The 17450-nt window shown below is 36.2% G+C and overlaps 1 protein-coding gene across 3 annotated transcripts in view; it reads left to right on the top strand.

The window, feature by feature from the left end:
• Positions 1-17450, top strand: part of CHST9 (carbohydrate sulfotransferase 9) — a 313123-nt gene that overhangs the window by 10743 nt on the left and 284930 nt on the right. The window contains exon 1 of one of the 3 annotated variants that reach the window (XM_056138166.1): positions 7258-7330. The exons of the other annotated variants lie outside the window; for them this stretch is intronic. The gene's annotated coding sequence lies outside the window, so the exon portion shown is untranslated. Of the gene's footprint in view, positions 1-7257; positions 7331-17450 lie in introns of those variants that run through there. 3 annotated transcript variants of the gene reach the window in all.

Below are 17450 nucleotides of genomic sequence, written 5' to 3'. Positions count from 1 at the left end.
ATTTTCAGGCATATAGATGCTTGAAGATTACATTCATATACATACATTATATATATATATGTGTGTGTTTATATATATGTTATCCTTTATTATTTTCTCTGACAATGTAGGACTGTGAAAGACTTTAATACTTGTATTATTTATGCATTAATGATCTAATTTTCTGCAATGTTGGAGAAAAGAAAAATCATTTGAAGGTAACTTATTCATGTGTTTCTATATGAACATGAAAAATAAGCACTGTAGCACTGTCCTGTTGTTCATCAATTTGCTTGAGTGGGCACCAGTAACATCTCCATCGTGAGACTTCTTGTTACTGTTTTTTGGCATATCGAATACTCATGGGGAGCTTGCCAGGCTCTGCCGTGTGGGCGGGATACTCTTGGTAGCTTGTCGGACTTTCTAATAGGGACGAGGGGGAATCAAATCCGGGTCAGCTGCATGCAAGGCAAATGCCCTACCTGCTGTGCTATTGCTCCAGCCAAAAAAATAAGAAATGACAATAATTAAAATGAGATAAATACATGAAATTGGTAGAATAATATAGAAGTCTCTTATAAATGTAAAAGTTCCTTTCTGAGTAGTTGCACACAGGCTTCAAACTATGGCTGAAGTAGTTGAGTAAGAGATCTACTCATACTCACTGGTATTTACTATGTTCTAGGTATTCTGATATTCATGCCAGATTCAAATTGCTGCATTAAAACTTAATTCAACTAATTTATGAGAATAGTAAACTTGGAACTCTTTCTGCCAAAAAACATGGAAATGCTCCTATATTGATAGGAGACACATCAGAATGACTGTGGAGCCCTCTAGTCAAATTTGGAATCATCTGGATATCAAATATAGTAATGCATGTAAGAAGATTTATAAAGTACGGTGGATAAGATTCCATGAGCTTGATGCTTGTATAGTGGTGTGTAGATATTAATTAATAAAAGAAATGATATATTATAAAATCATATTTTAGTAACTACTATTGCTAAGATATTTATAGGATAATCCATTATTGTATGAATAGTTGATGGAGAAAAGTGATTCACACTGGGGGCTGGAGCATTGGTACAGGGGGTAGGGCATTTGCCTTGCACACATTCACATATGTTCTGTCCTTAGCATCTCTATGGTCCCCTGAGTTCACCAGGAGTAATCTCTGGTCATAAAGCCTGGCCTAAGCCTGAACGCCACTGGGTGTGGTCCCAAAAAGAGATTCACACTGGCACTACATATCATCACCACAAATTACTTATTAATCATAAAGAAGAGAAAATGCTATTTATAGGGATAAATTTGGCAGACATCAACTAAAAGATCACATATGTGGCATTGCTAATAGTGGGAAAAGATGACGTCATGTACCTCTTGATATGATACAATCATGTGGATGGAAATAATCACGTTGAAGTTATTCCTCACCTGACTCCAATTATGAGGAAATAATCAAATTCAAATTGCTAAATATTCTTCAGAATAAGAATATTGTGGATACTTCAAAAATGTCATAGAAAATTGTTCAGAAATTTGGAGACATTGTGATGGTTATGACCAACTGCAAGAGTTTCTTCCTGATTAGTCTGGATAGAGATGAGAAAAAAATACCCAGCAACCTTAAACTCTAAACTATAACATTGTGACATTTGGGTGAGTTCAGTTTGGGCTGTGGATCACATTAGTACATTTTAAATTTTCTGAGTGTTATGCTTAAATTGTATAAGATAACGTCTTTAGAGGAAATATATTTGCAAATATGTAGAAGTGAAAAATAAAAATTGGCTAAAATATTCTGATTTTAAGCCAAAGAATGAAACCACTGTCCTTATGCATAAAAGCGATCCAACATGTTCAAAATTTAGTCAATTAAAGTGTCTTCTCCAAAAACACTACCATAATTAATATTTAAACACCTAAGAGAAAGTTATTGATAAATAAATACTTTTTTATGCAATATAGGCAGCAATACATTCTATGGGGTTTCCCTTTGAAACTAATTTTAAGATAAACAATGATTTTTATTAAAAAATGCAAAATGTGGTAGAACGCAGGACACTATATAGAATAGATCTAGATAACTTTTCAGTAGGATTGAAGATCTAGTAATGTTATCAACAGTAAGCCATCTGGAAGGTGGGCAAGCGTTGTTATTATTTATGTACTAGAAATAGATACTTTAAGCCCAGTAGCATAGATTGGCAAATACCAAAAACATGGCACTTTGTCTTCAAACTTAGGGTCAATTCCTCAAAAACACAAAGTAAAAGTGGTTAAAAAAATAATAGTTAGTGGGGGCTGGAGCAATAGCACAGAGGTAGGGCTTTTGCTTTGCCAACCCGGGTTCGATTCCCATCATCCAATATGGTCCCCTGAGCACCACCAGGGGTAATTCCTGAGTGCAGAGCTAGCAGTAATCCCTGTGCATTGCCATGTGTGACCCAAAATAAGCAAAAAAAAAAAAAAAATACTTAGGTTGTAATAAGAATATTTTTTCAGGAAAATTTCAACTTCAACATAAATTTTCCAGGTATTCCTCCTACCATGAATGTATAGGACATACAATTTGTGTTCAGGTTCCAGTAAGAATACTTGATCATATATATATATTTTTGATAGGGTTGCCTAGAGTGGTTATCTTTTATGTTTGTTTCTTTGTTTATTGGGCCACATTGGCTGTGTTCAGGGCTAACTCCTGGTTCTGTACTCAGGGATCACTCCAGATGGAGATCAGGGAACTGTATGTGGTGCTGGGGATTGAACCAGGGTTGGCTGCATGCAAGTCAAATGATTTCCGTGCTGTACTATCACTCTAGCCATAAATTGTGCTCTATGATCTGTGAGTTTTTTTAAACTAAAATTCTGCATCTTCTTTTGTTGTTGTTTTTTGGGTCACAACTGGCAGTGCTCAGGGCTTACTCCCAACTCTGTGCTCAAGGGGACCATATATAGAACTAGGGAGAGAATCAGGTCAGCTGCTTCAGGCAAGAGCCTTAACCTCTATATTATCTCTCTAGCCTTGAAATTCTACATCTTCTTATAGCTTAAGATAAAATTAAGATAGGCATAACACCTTAATTTTTTTCCCTTGTAGTTCATACCATGTTCATAAATTATTAATTAAAATAAATGAAATGTTTGAGTTTCTAAAATAATATGAAAAATTTGTCTCTTAGAAATCCAGCTGATAGTCTTAAGGCTCAGTTTAATTATGATAGGAACTCCTCACTAGAAAACAGTATAATTTGTCTTCAACTTATACTAAGACAAATAGAAATATTCAGTTTGAACTTGGTATTGCCTTAATAAAGGGAGATAGTAAGAAAATATTATGGAGATGAAACTAGTTTATTTAAAAAAAAACTCTCAAATATCTTCAAATAAAGTAAATTACAGTTTTAGCTCTTATACCCCCTCTCCTTTTACCCAGTAACCCCAAACTACTCATTTATATCAATGCTATTGGCTATCTGTTCTCATGACTGTATTTTAAGACCTGGGAGAACTCAGTGAATTTGAGCTTTGTGTTATTACTAAACTATTAATATATTTTAATTTAATATATTTTTAAAGTTTTAAGATCATGCACAACATACATTAACAACTTGAATTTATTGAATTTATAGTGATAGAAAAAAGCAAATATCCATATAGAATTTGCGTAGAAAAGGAATAGTTATGTGAACAATTTGTATAGGTAATTATTGAGCTAGGAGCTATTTGTACTCTAGGTTTACTGATTATACACATATGATAATAAGGCTTTGCACAAATTGAACATTTTGATAATAAATCCATGTAAATGATTGTGCCTTAGGAAATAACTCTAGATGTTATAAGTATATTTGAATTCCCTCCTTACAGAATGCATAACTCTAGATCAAGTGTGTAACTATTTTTCCTTCATGATGCTAAATAGGTTATTTTACCTAAGGTCTCAGAAAGCATGAGTAAGAATAATATAAAATGAAATAAAATAAAATAAAGGAAAATGGTGTTGCTTGGTTTGTCCATGCTTTCTTTTTTCAAAGATTTTTTAATGTGAAATTTATTTTTAGTTTTATATTTTAATTAATTAATTTATTTTTATAATGTAGGTGTACTGCTATTTGTTCAGCCATTGATTAAGCTGAATTGGGCAAGTACTCCACATTAATTTTTTTTTCTTTTTTAAAATTGTATCACCCTGAGATAGAGTTACAAAGCTTTCATATTTGAGATTCAGCCATATAAAGATGGAACACCAATCCGTCCACATTTTCCACCACCAATGTCTCCAGCATCCCAACCCCCCATCCCAGTCCTCACCCTGCCACTATGGCAGACAGTTTACCCAATATTCTCTCTCTAATTTTGGGTGTTATGTTTTGCTCGAATTTTCCCACCACCATTCAAGCCTACCTGCCGAGGGCAGATGCTAGATAATTTATTTTCCATTGCTCGTTTTGAATATCATGAGAGCTTGTGCAGCCACGATTGTAAATGTAAATTTCTAGATTTTAAATGTTGGGTTCCAGAGCAGTGTATGGCACTAATCCATTTTGGGATTTAGTGGGAGTCTCTGGACCAGGGCTGTTGGTGTGCTAAGGTGGCACCCAGAGGCAAACTGTGGGTGTGACAGCCAGTCTACCGGGTGGGCAGGGACCCAGGGAGGGCCAACCCATGTGGGCGAGAGATTTAGTCCTGGAACCCGCATGGCGGGGGGGGGGGTCCCCCTGCATTTTAAACATCATAATTACACAGGAAATTGCAGAACTGTGAAGCCTGTCACAGAAGTGAGCTCAGCTATACTCAAAATTATATTTACCAAAATAAATAGTAGCAACGATTACTAGAGAAATGATCCTGTCATTTAAATGTGGGAATCACTGATTAACTGATTTTCTTTCCTTTTATGATACTGATCCACCTGCTTAGATAAAAGTCACTTTAATAATAAAGTAACATATAGAAGAGCTACATCTTCTTTATAAACCCCATGCAGTTATAACTCTTCGTGAAAATATATATATGCCCAAAGTCAATTTTATTGTATGCTAACAAATAAAAATAAGGTGACAGATCCTTCTAATTCCTATCCTCATATAATATTAGAAATTTTATGTTTTTATATTAAGTAAACCCAGTATTTTCATTAGTTCACTTTACCACTCACTTGGTTTCTTTTGTGGATAGCTGAATTATTATTAGCAAGTATGTAACTGTTTTCCTTTATGAAGTTAAGTAGGTTATTTTACCTAAAGTCTCAGAAATAATAAGTAAAACAAACAAAGGAAAATGGCGTTGTTGGTTTGTCCTTGCCTTGCTAAATATTCCAGTCAATTCTAATGGGATTCAAATGAACTCTACTTTCTGAATGTTTGCTTTTCCTGATCTACAGTTAGCCTCCCCTATCCTTTCCCTTTGCTAATTCCTGTGCTTCTAATCCAAGAACTATTTTCTGTTTGTTCTCCCTTAAAGAACCAGTGATGTAGAATTGTAAGAGCTGCCATAGTGGTTTAGTCTGGGGTTCAACAATGGATCATGTTAGAATACCCTTTCTCAACAAACATTTTATTTCTCCTCAAGTTTAAATATGTACATCCCTAATTCTGTATTGTATTTTAGTAGGCCTGACTTTCCTTCCATTTACTCTCATACAGTACTCTCAGCTTAGAATCCATTGATAACTAATAAATGTTGTCAGTGGGTGCATATTTTCTCTAGCTCTACAACCCCAGTCAAGTAGACCTATTTCTGCATAAGGTCTACTTAAGCCTTAAAACTCACTGTCTAATCCTAGATTTCACCTCTTGGGAGAGTGATAATATTTTTAGGAGCAAACTTGGTCACAACTAGCTGTGCTCAGGATTTCCTCCTGGCTCTGTACTTGAGGACTATTCCTGGTGATGCTCAGGGCACCATATTCAATGCTGGGGATTGAACAAAGAATGGCAGCATGCAGGGCAAATGCCTTAACCCCGGTACAATCTCACTGGGTTTTACAGAGTTTGGTAGCTAATATTTCCTGTTAGTGGTTTGGAGCTGTGGTTATTTTCTTATTTAATTGAAAATAAAGTTATTTTCCTCCCACTTTTTAAAATATAGATTTGATTTTTGAAGCAGTTTCAAGTTCACAGAAATATTTTTCAAAAGCTAAGGCGATTTTCTATATAGCTCTTGACTAGTTACCACTGTTTCCTCCCTCCCAGAATTCTCTGTTACCAAGTTATCCCACCAGACTGGTCCATTTGTTATAGTTGATGAACCTATATAACGCATTATCACCTATACTCTATATTTTATAGACTTATACTAATTCATACTTACATAGTCATTGTCATAGTATCATGAGAGATTTCACTGTGCTAGAAATCGTGTGTCTCTAGTCATATTTCTCTGCCCTCCTCTCCCTGGCAATCATTGATTCTTTGATCAGTGGGCTCAGAGTCACTTCTAAAGATAATCAGCTTGGTGTGCTGGGCTGGTGACTGGATATTCAGGAATTGGTGTTGCTGGAGGTCACCAGGACTATTCACCTGGTGCTTGGGAGCCACCAGGGCTACTACTTGGTAGTTCTCAGAGGCCATTGCACTTATTGATGCCCAGGGGCCAGGTCAACCTGGAGATCAGATTCATAATTTGTCTCTCTAAAGATCATTTAAAAATGTTCTTAACACTTGATCTTAGAGGGAAAATTAAAAACTGTCAGAAAAACAGGTTATTAAAGGTTGCTTTTTTTTCTCTTAGAAATTTAGTTTTTTGTGAATTCACACAAATCTATATTCTACCCATTTTTTTAAGACTAGAATATACCATCCCATGGAGTATATTTTATACAAGTAAACTAAAGTCAAAGAATCGTTAAAAAGTTTAAAATACTCTCTTGATGATAGCTTGCTTTATTCATTTCTCCTTGTACTTCTTTCAATTTTGCCTCATGTTCTTGAAACCGTAATTTAAGTACATGAGAATGTAGAATAAGGTTTCTAGGAAATTCAACAAGTTTTTTAAACCAATTTATAACAGTTATTTCTAGAAGTATATGCACTTTTTAAAAACATGTCTTTGTATGATCTTTGTTTAACTACATTTGTTTGAGTTCAATTGTTTATACTTGATTAATAGTAGTACATAATTCTCAATCTTCTTGCTTTTAATGTCACATTTCTAGGGTTTTACTTTTGATTTTTGTTTCTTTGTGCTTGGGGCCATAACCAGTGATTCCAGAGGTTACTTCTTGTTCAGAAATTATTTCTGGTGGTGCTTGGGGAACCATGTAGAGCTGGGAATAGAAATTGACTTCAGGCATACTAATATTATGTGCCAGCTTATGAATGGAGCTATCTCTGAACCCTAGGTATTTCTTGTACAGAATATCTGGTTGCATATATGATATCTATCCTGTCCTTATTTGTTTGTTTGCTGAAGTCTTTAGACTTTTTCGTTCTACTGTGTTTACACAGTAGAATGTGTAATGAATTCATTACTCATTTTTCATTTTTAAGTATGAATTTTCTTTTTGTTTTTTTGTAGTGAGCTATAATATTTTATAGTCCCGAGTCTTTGAGTCTTGGCCGCTGATGGGATTACACGGCGCCAGGGGGCCAGTTGGTGGGTGTGACCCCCGCCTACTGGAATTCGGAGGATCTGGGTGGAGAATGCTCGGCCCCAATCCGAGTAGGCTTGGAGATCTCGGCCCCGGAACCCGCGTGATTTTGTCCCTCTGCCAGTACCTTCATGTGTGCGGAGAGTGGTCTCAGCATGGTGGTGGCTGGTCTTGGAGGTCTTTGGCTGCCGGAGCCCTGGTCGGGGCGGGGAGGAAAACCTGCTCCCGGAAGAACAGTGCAGTCTCCTGCCCCCACGCCTGACTGTCCTCGCTGCTGGGGCCCCTTGGAGGGGAGCGGGTTGAGCTTTCCTCCCCGCCCCACGCACAGCTCTGGCAGCCAAAGACCTCCATGACCAGCCACCACCATGCTGAGACCACTCTCCCCACACATGAAGGTACTGACAGAGGGACAAAGTCACGTGGGTTCAGGGGCCGAGATCTCCAAGCCTACTCGGATTTGGGCCGAGCATCCTCCACCCAGATCCTCCGAATTCCAGTAGGTGGGGGTCACACCCACCAACTGGCCCCCTGGCGCCGTGTAATCCCATCAGCGGCCAAGACTCAGAGACTATAAAAACCAGCTCCCGGAACCGCGCGGCCGCAAATGCGGCCGCGCGACATCTTACTATGACATCTTATTATCTCATTCCTACTTTGGACAAACTGGCAGGCTACCGAATGTAGCCTGCCCACACGGCAGAGTCTGGAAAACTCCCTGTGGTGTACCCAATATGCCAAATACCAGTAACAATGATGGGTCTCATTCTCTTAAAGAGCCTTGAATATAATCTCAGGGCTAGGATGAAGGAGACGTTACTGGGGCCTGCTCAAGGCAATCGACGATTAATAGGATGATTTGTGATTTGTGATAGTATTTTATGTGCACTCTTGCCAAATGAAATGCATTTTTTGGATAGTTTAATTCTAATTATACCTAACCTGACCATTGCATTATTATTTTATACTAACATATTAGACACAATTAACATAATTTTACAGTGTTTGTTTATATGTATATCTGTGTATTATTTCTTATTTCCTGTTTTTTAAATTTAGTTTTGGGGCCATACCTGACAGTGCTCAGGGCCTAATCCTGGCTATGTGCTTAGTGGATCACTTCTGGCAGAGCCTGATGCCTCCTTCACGCAAAGCATGTGCTCAGATAGTAAAGTTATCTTTCTGACACTGTACCCTATTTTCTTTTCTTAATATACCTTAATATATCTCTGTTATTCTCACTCTTGAAAGAGAGCTTCTGTGATATTAAATTCTAGAGGAGCAGTTATTGCACGTTAGTATCTTGAAGCTATTCTTTCTTTTCTTTTACTATTTTTTTCCTTTAGTTTTGGACCACGCTTGGTGATGCTAAGGGTAATGCTAATATGAGGGGGGTAAGTCTTGGTACTCAGGGGCCTTCGCTGTGCTACATATCAAACTTGGGCCTTCATGCAAAGTAGATGCTTTTCCCTTTGAGTTATCTCTCTGGCCCCCATTTCTGTCTGTCTTTCATTGTTGCTTTAGGAAAGTTAGACTTCAGTCTACTTGTCATTTCTTTGAGGTGAATATGTCATTCCTTCCTATATTCTCTTATTATCTTTGCATTTTATATTCTGAAGTCCCACTTTGATGAAGCTAGCACTTGGTTTCTTTTATTCTGCGTATCACTGTGTTGCTTTCTGAATCTGAGGATTGGAATGTTTCATTAGTTTTACAAAACTTTAAGCCACTGTCTCTTGCAGATTGCTTCCTTCCATGATCTCTGCTCTTTCCTTCTGGAGCTCTCATTCAACATATGCTGGACATTTTGTTTCACTTTCATAACTCTTAAATCCTTTCCAAATTTTCTGTGTTTAGACCCGTGTTACACTTTAGCAATAACTTCATATCCACTGGTGCTCTATTTTTTTTCTCTTCTTTGCTAGTTAAACTATTATTGAGCTTTTAATTTTAGTAGATTTTGTTTTTACAAAGTTTACATTTTTTCTTTCAAGTCTACCTCGCCACTTTTGATGATCTCTTTTTTCCTTATGTATTATTTATATTCTCTCACATTTTTTAAACATATTCAAGATGGTTGTATTTTTCATATGATAACTCAAATATGTGAGACTTTGGAGGTATCATTTGTTGTTTTTAATAAAACTATCAATGATTTCTTTCCTCATTTGATCAATCAATAAATATGAAAGTATCTATAGTATTAACTATATATCATACTACACATTGCACTTATGAGATATTGATAGAAACAAACAAAAAAATTAAGCAGACTGGGGGTGGGGGGGATATTATCCATGGTGGTGGAAAATGGGCACTTGTGGAGGGATGGGTATCTGATCATTGTATAATCAAACCCAAGCACAAAAAATTGTAAATCTACAACTGTACCTCATGGTGTTTCACTAATAAAAAAAATTTAAAAAAAATTAAGGAGACAAGCAAATAGATAAGTGGATAAAATTCCTCACCACAACTAAACTTCTAAATATGGACTGATATTTCTCTGAAATCCTATTTCATCTTCTTTTTTATTTTTACCATCTACAACATCTCCTTGCTAGATATTAGCTATTTGCATGCCTTTGTATGTTATCTTTATGCCAAAGACTTCTAAATTCATATTTTTAGCTTATATCCCTCCTTTGAGTTTGTAATAATTTTCAGTTTCTAGCAATAAATGTCTATGAACCTAGCAGCTTGGAAGAACATGCATATACTATCACAGTTTCTCTGGGGCCAGGGGACCAGGAACAACTTAACCTGGTCCTTTTTTCAGAAGGATCAGGTGCAGTCAAACTGTTGATTGGACTGTCTGCTGCATCTTTGGTGGTGGTGGTGGGGGGGGGGGCAGGGGTAGAAGTAGGGTCACACCCAGCAGTGCTCTTGTTTTACTCCTGTCTCTGAACTCAGAAATCACTCCTGGTGAGCTCAAGGATCATAATGGGTGCTTGGGTTTGAACCCAGCTTGGCCACAAGCAAGGCAAGCTTGCCTTATATATACAATATACAATATCCATACTATACAGTATCTTCAGCACTTATTTGGAGATGTAAGAAAAAGTGTTCATTGCCAGACAGTTGCATACAAGTCTCTTTGCTGATGAGTAGGTTTGGTGAGGCAGTACAGTGCCCTCACAGAGAAGAATGGCATTTATGGATAATCTTACATCCTGAGAAATGTGTTGAGAGCTTTGTAATACCACTCTCTCTCCTCTTTTAGAAAAGAAGAAAAAAAGAAAAAAAAAGTTCACAAGTTATCTATTTCTTCCATAGAGCAGAACTACAAAATCAAAACAATTTTTTGGTGGTAATGAGACTTCTTGTAACTTAGAATGTTACTTAAATGTAAGTGTCGATAAAACCAAAAGCTGTTTCTAAATTAAAGTAAACTAGCTCTGGAACATTCTGGAAGTGTGTGTGTGTGTTTGTGTTTGTGTGTGTGTGTGTGTGTATGTGTGTGTGTGAAATCTTGTTTGAAACAAGGATTTTCTTTCAAGTCCATTACGCAAAACTTAGTTCATTACAGCTATAGGACTGAGTCTTAACAACTAGACTTATTCTCTAGGAAAGCATCTCAAACCCCAGGAAATCCTGTATCTTTTTTGTAAGGAATAACTTGATTAAATCAGGACCAGCACTGTAGCACTGTCCTCCCATCATTCATAGATTTGCTCAAGCGGGTACCAGTAATGTCTCCATTGTGAGACTTGTTGTTACTATTTTTGGCATATCGAATATGCCACAGGTAGCTTGCCAGTCTCTGCCATGCGCGTGGAATACTCTTGGTAACTTGCTGGGCTCTATACATTGAGATATTATTAGCACAGTTGGGTTAATTAATACATTAATCTCCTCACATGGTTACCTTTTATGTGTATTTGTGTGGGTAGGAGTCAGAATGTTTAAACTAAATTTCTGTCATATAATATGTTGTTTATAATTATAGTAACTTGTTGTATATTAGACCCTCAAAGCTTACTCATCTGAAGACTTGTACCTTTTGGCCAGCAACTTCCTATTACACTAACTTTTCATCCCTTCATGATTATATTATTCCTTTGGATTCCACATACAACTGAGATTTATAGTCTTATTGTTTGGACTATTTCTTTTATTATGATATCCTCCAGGGTCATGGAATTCCTTCTTTCTAATGACTGAAATGATCTTTTAATTAACTGGCTGGTAATTTATTGAGAATATCAATTAATTTTGCATTTAAAAATCTTTTCATATAAACTTAATTAGAAGTAAATTACAGGTCTTGCCTATACTCAAGGGGAGGGAATTATGCAGGGGAAAATCTGTTGGGGTTCATCTTAGAAGTCTGTAGATCATGGAGATCTTGACTTGCAAGTTTAACTTACTACCTGATACCTCTCCTTGCTTTTCATAATGATCTAAAATCCAACATGATGAAAATTGAATTCTTGATTTCCTTGTTGAAATACTTCTCTTATTACAGTACCACCTCAAAAGTTAATTTTATGTATTTCCACTTTTTCCCGCTCTCTACTGCTATTACCCAGATCCAGGTTAGTAGAAAGAAATTTACGGACAGATTGCTTTACATTGGTTTGAATTCTGGCTCTGCCAGCTCTGAATCAAGAAGACACTGATATTCTGATGATGATGATCATTTCCCTATCTCTATATTAAATTCATATTGTATAACTTGATATATTTTAGGTCTAGGTTTTATCCCTTTATTTCCTCCATAACAGAAGGAACTTATAGTCCTTTCTAACCCATCCTCATATGTACATCTTTCTCCTTTCCAACCCTCCCAGTAGAAATGATAGTTTTTTTTCCCCTGCAAGCTACCGAGAGTATCTTGCCCGCAAGGCAAAGCCTGGCAAGCTACCCATGACATATTCGATATGCCAAACACAGTAACAAGTATCACAATGTTACTTGGGCCCACTCGAGAAAATCGATGAACTACGGGAGGACAGTGACAGTGACAGTAATATACATATATATTTAGAACTTTATTGATCATATAAATTTTATGATCATGTAAATTTTATATACAGCTTAACTATGCAGCATAATCGAATGTTCATTTATTTCTTTGTTCTCTGCCTTCCCTGATGTCAATAATATTTCTCTTTAATTGATTAATATTCTAAGTTTTTGTCCCAATTCAGACTAATTGTTATTATCTCAGTATTGGTCTACATATACAAGACAAATCAGCTAGTCTACCAATTTTACTCCTTCTAATAGATTTCTCCAATTTTCTGGCTTATTTTCATTTGATTTTTCTTACTTATCCTTGTAAGCATGTTACCCAGCTTTTATCCTTTTGTTATTAACCAGATATCTATCTATGTAATCTCTTCTTTTCTGAACCTATTTATCTCTATTTTATTTCTTCTTCTTAATCACTTGCTTTGTCAGGCTCTTTCTGGTTTTTGAGAAGCACATGGAAAAAAATCTTATCTGAGAATGCTTATTTTCTGCCCATATTTGATTGAGACTTTTATAGACTTCTTTATAATTTAACAGAATTTTAAGAGAAATTATTTCCCTTGAGAATTTTGAAGGCATGCTTGCTTCATTGCCTTATTTTGAATGCCTTATTGCTGTTTACAAGTCTGATGTCATTCTGATTCTTGATCTTCTGGTTGTGATTTATTTCTCCATAGAAACATTTCTTTTGTTCTGAAATTATCATTATGATCTTTCTTGATGTGTTTGTTCTCTGTCGACTGTTTTATGTGCTCATTGATCCCTTGAAAACAGGATATCCATGTACCTAGAATTTTTTTTGAATTTTTTCACCAAAGGTCTCTGTTATACTCCATCTGGTACTCCTGTTATTCAAATTTTGAATTACACAGATTAATCTTATTTCATGGTCTTTTTCGTCTTGTTCAAATTTATCTTTGTTCTTTCCCCTTCCTTTCTGACAAGTTATTATAATATAACCTGTAGAATATTTTAAATTTTTATATGGTATATTTTTCTTTGTAGGAGCTCTTCTTTTCTTTCTTATTTCACTTTATAAGATATAAATCCTATCCTGCTTTGATGAAATCAGCATTCTCTCATCTCCTGAAGAGTTTGAAGTTTAATTCTTTAGAATTTTTGTGATTTAGATTGCTTTTTGTTTTTCCGCTGCTCTTGGCCTGGTTCTTCTAGTTCTCTGGTGTCACCTTCTTGCTTTCCCTCTTCTCGGGAGTCCTCTGCACCTTTTCTGCATTTTACCTCATGCTGCTTCATAGTTCTTTTTAGTATCATGGGTCTTGCTAGTATTTAAGGAAGAACTTTTATTTTAGTGTTACACTTATGTAAGTTATTTTTTACTCCTTTACCTGCATTTCATTCTCCAAAGCTGTATTTGATCTTCTCTCCTTGAGTTCAACTCCTCTTTCCTTATCTTTTTTTGTATGTTTCTTTCCTCTCTTTCCTTGGCCCTCATTTTAGAGTGGATTAAAGAGGGATTTTTTTGTTTCTTTTTTATTATTGTACTTATTTTTTTTATTGAATCACCGTGAGATACATTTATAAAGCTTTCACGATTGAGTTTCAGTCGTACAATGATCAAACACTCATCCCTCCACCAGTGTATATTTTCCACCACCAATGTCCCCAGTATCTCTCCTTTTAGCCCCACCCCACCCCACCCCCTGCCTCTATGGCAGGCATTTTCCTTTTTATTTTCTCTCTACTTTGTGCATTATGGTTTGCAATACAGATACTGACAGGCCATCATATTTGGTCGTTAGTCTACTGTCTGCACACATCTCCTATCACAAGCGATTCCTCCAACCATCTTTGACTTAGTGGTCTTTTCTCTATCCCAAATGCCTTCTTCCCCAGCACATGAGGCAGGCTTCCAACCGTGGAGCAATCCTCCTGTTCCTATGTCTCTGCATAGTCTCATATTATGTTATTTTATATTCCACAAATGAGTGCAGTTATTTACGTTTATCCCTCTCTTTCTGACTCATTCCACTCGTCATGATACTCTCCATGTTCATCCACCTATAAGCAGATTTCATAACTTCCTCTTTTCTAACAGCTGCATAGTATTCCATTGTGTAGATGTACCAAGGTTTCTTTAACCAGTTGTCTTTTCTTGGGCACTTGGGTTGTTTCTAGATTCTAGTTATTGTGAACAATGCTGAATGAACATACAAGTGCAGATGTCATTTCTATGGTGGTTTTTTTTTGCACCCCTGGGATATATTCCCAGAAGTAGTATTGCTGGGTCATGTGGAACTCAATTTTGAGTTTTTTGAGGAATGTCCATATTTTCCAAAATGTCTGGACTAGTAGTCATTCCCACCAGCAATGAATGAGAGACCCTTTCTCCCTGAATCCAAGCCAGCACTGGTTGTTCTTTTTCTTTTTGATGTGTGTGTGTGAGTTTCTGTGGTATAAGATGATATCTCTTTGTTGTTTTGATTTACATCTCCCTGATGATTAGTGATGTAGAGTATTTTTTCATGTGCCATTTGACCATTTGTATTTTTATTTTGAAGAAGTTTCTGTTCATTCCTTCTCCCCATTTTTTGATGGGGTTGGAGGGTTTTTTCTTATAAAATTCTACAAGTGCCTTGTATATCCTGGATATTAAACCCCTTATCTGATGGGTTATTGGGTAATTAAATTTTCCCATTCCATGTGTTCTCTCTATATTTTGGTCACTGTTTCTTTTGAGGTGCAGAAGCTTCTTAATGTAGTTCCATTTGTTTATCTTTGTTTCCACTTGCTCAGTCCTTGAGGATGCCTTTAGCTTTAATGCCATGGACGATTCTGCCTAAATTTTCCTCCATGTACCTTATGTATTCAAGTTTGATATTGAGGTATTTGATCCATTTTGATCTTTAGTTCCTGGCATTAGACATAGGGCTGTTCATCTTTCTTTTTTTTAAATTTGGCAACAGCTTTCCAGTTTTCCCAGCACCACTTCTTGAAGAGACTTTCCTTGCTCCACTTCACATTAAAAGAGAGAACATTTGTGATCAGTCTATCCACATTTTATTAGAAATCCTCTTCAGTGATTATTTAACAAGAAAAATTAACCAGTACATTAATAACATTAAAGGTATCACCATTCATGATTCTGTAGTACTGTGACTTTTAATAATACTTTTTTTCTTTGACTTTTTGGATCACACCTGGTGATACAGAGGGGTTGCTCCTGGCTCTGTACACAGGAATTACTCCTGATGATGCTCAGGGGACCATATGGGATGCGAGGGTTTGAACTTGGGTCAGCCACATGCAAGGCAAACGTCCTACCCGCTGTACTACAGTTCCAGTCTTGATAACATTTTAAAAACATTTTGTTTTGGTTCCTGCTTTTTCACGGAATGCTAATTTCCAGTCATTTGTTATTCCTGTATTGACTTGTTGGCATCATTTCAGGCTTGCCAATATATCTATACTTATTTTCAGAACTACCCTAGGCAGCTACTTTGATGTTTTATTATGAACACTGTTTTGGTGATGTGTTTTTTGCAAATGCCTGAAGAGCTTACTGTAGGATATTTGTCAGTAGATATTTTTGCAGATTTAATTTAGTTTTCTTTTTTCAGACCAAAATTTTTAGATTAGCATCTCTACTATTCATGTTATTTCTCTATTAAATGATTGCAGGCTAAGCATGGGATGGGTTACAATTTGGTAAAAGAGAAAGCAGAGGGCGCACAGAGAATGGTGCACTCAAGCTTTGCTTCCAATTGCTTGAATACAGCAATGAGTGCTTGACTCACAATCTTTACTGTTTCTGAGAAACAAATCATATTTATTTTAGAATATGGACTTATTTCCATGTTTTAGAATTTTATGTTTGCCATAGTTTTACTATTTTTTGCAAAGCAGAATTATGCTTTCTGTAAGAGACATTATATAACAGCAACACATTAGACGGTGTGTAGTAAAGGGGAAAAATTTCTTCTAAATAGTTATTGATTGTCCAAATAATCATTAACATAAATAAATACCAATATTTATGGCATGAGGATTTGTAATAATGTATAAATAGAACACCTTCATAAGAATTTTAATTTCTATGCTGGAGTGATAGCACAGCGGTAGGGTGTTTGCCTTACAAGCAGCCAACATGGCCATCCGAGTTCAATTCCTCCACCCCTCTCGGAGAGCCGGCAAGCTACCGAGAGTATCTCGCCCACACGGCAGAACCTGGCAAGCTGCACATGATGTATTCGATATGCCAAACACAGTAACAACAAGTCTCATGATGGAGATGTTACTGGGCCCGCTCGAGCAAATCCATGAACAACGGGAGGACCGTGACCGTGACCGTGATGATGAGCAGAGGGGAGAGTCAGAAATAATGTAATATACAAATGAAGACATAAAAAAGGCATTTTGTCTAAAGAACAACTGATAATAACATCAATAATAAAGCAATCTGTGGTTTATTTTCTCACCATAAAAATACTCTTTTTTATAAAAGTACTCTTTAAAATATATTTCAATAAAGATGATGTTTATTTATTTGTCATTAAATACCGTTGCTGTTACTTTACGGCTAAAAGTAACATTCCAAAATGGTACATTCCATTTTATCTCATATTTTAGCTAATATTCTCATTCAAAGTACTGATTACTGATAAAATGTAAGCGGATAGATCAAAGAAATCAGTAGTCTCTTGCTTTTTACCTTTTAACTACTGCCCTGTTTTGACAATTTGTTTTAGAAACCTTTGGGAAATAGACTTATTTCTACAAAGCTATTAATAATCTCTTTCTCTCTTATGTCTTCTCTTCTTTTCCCCTCTCTTCTGTGTTGTGTTTTCTGATTATATCACAACTTTTGGGTTTTTAACCATAAAGGTGCACCAAACACTTGAGATTTTGTAGTGCCTTAAAAGAAACTCCCCCTATTTAG

This window comes from Sorex fumeus, unplaced genomic scaffold, assembly GCF_029834395.1.
Source record: "Sorex fumeus unplaced genomic scaffold, SorFum_2.1 ptg000128l, whole genome shotgun sequence".
Lineage (NCBI taxonomy): Eukaryota > Metazoa > Chordata > Mammalia > Eulipotyphla > Soricidae > Sorex > Sorex fumeus.
Note: the sequence above shows the minus strand (reverse complement) of the source record. Positions and strands in the feature narration are given on the sequence as shown.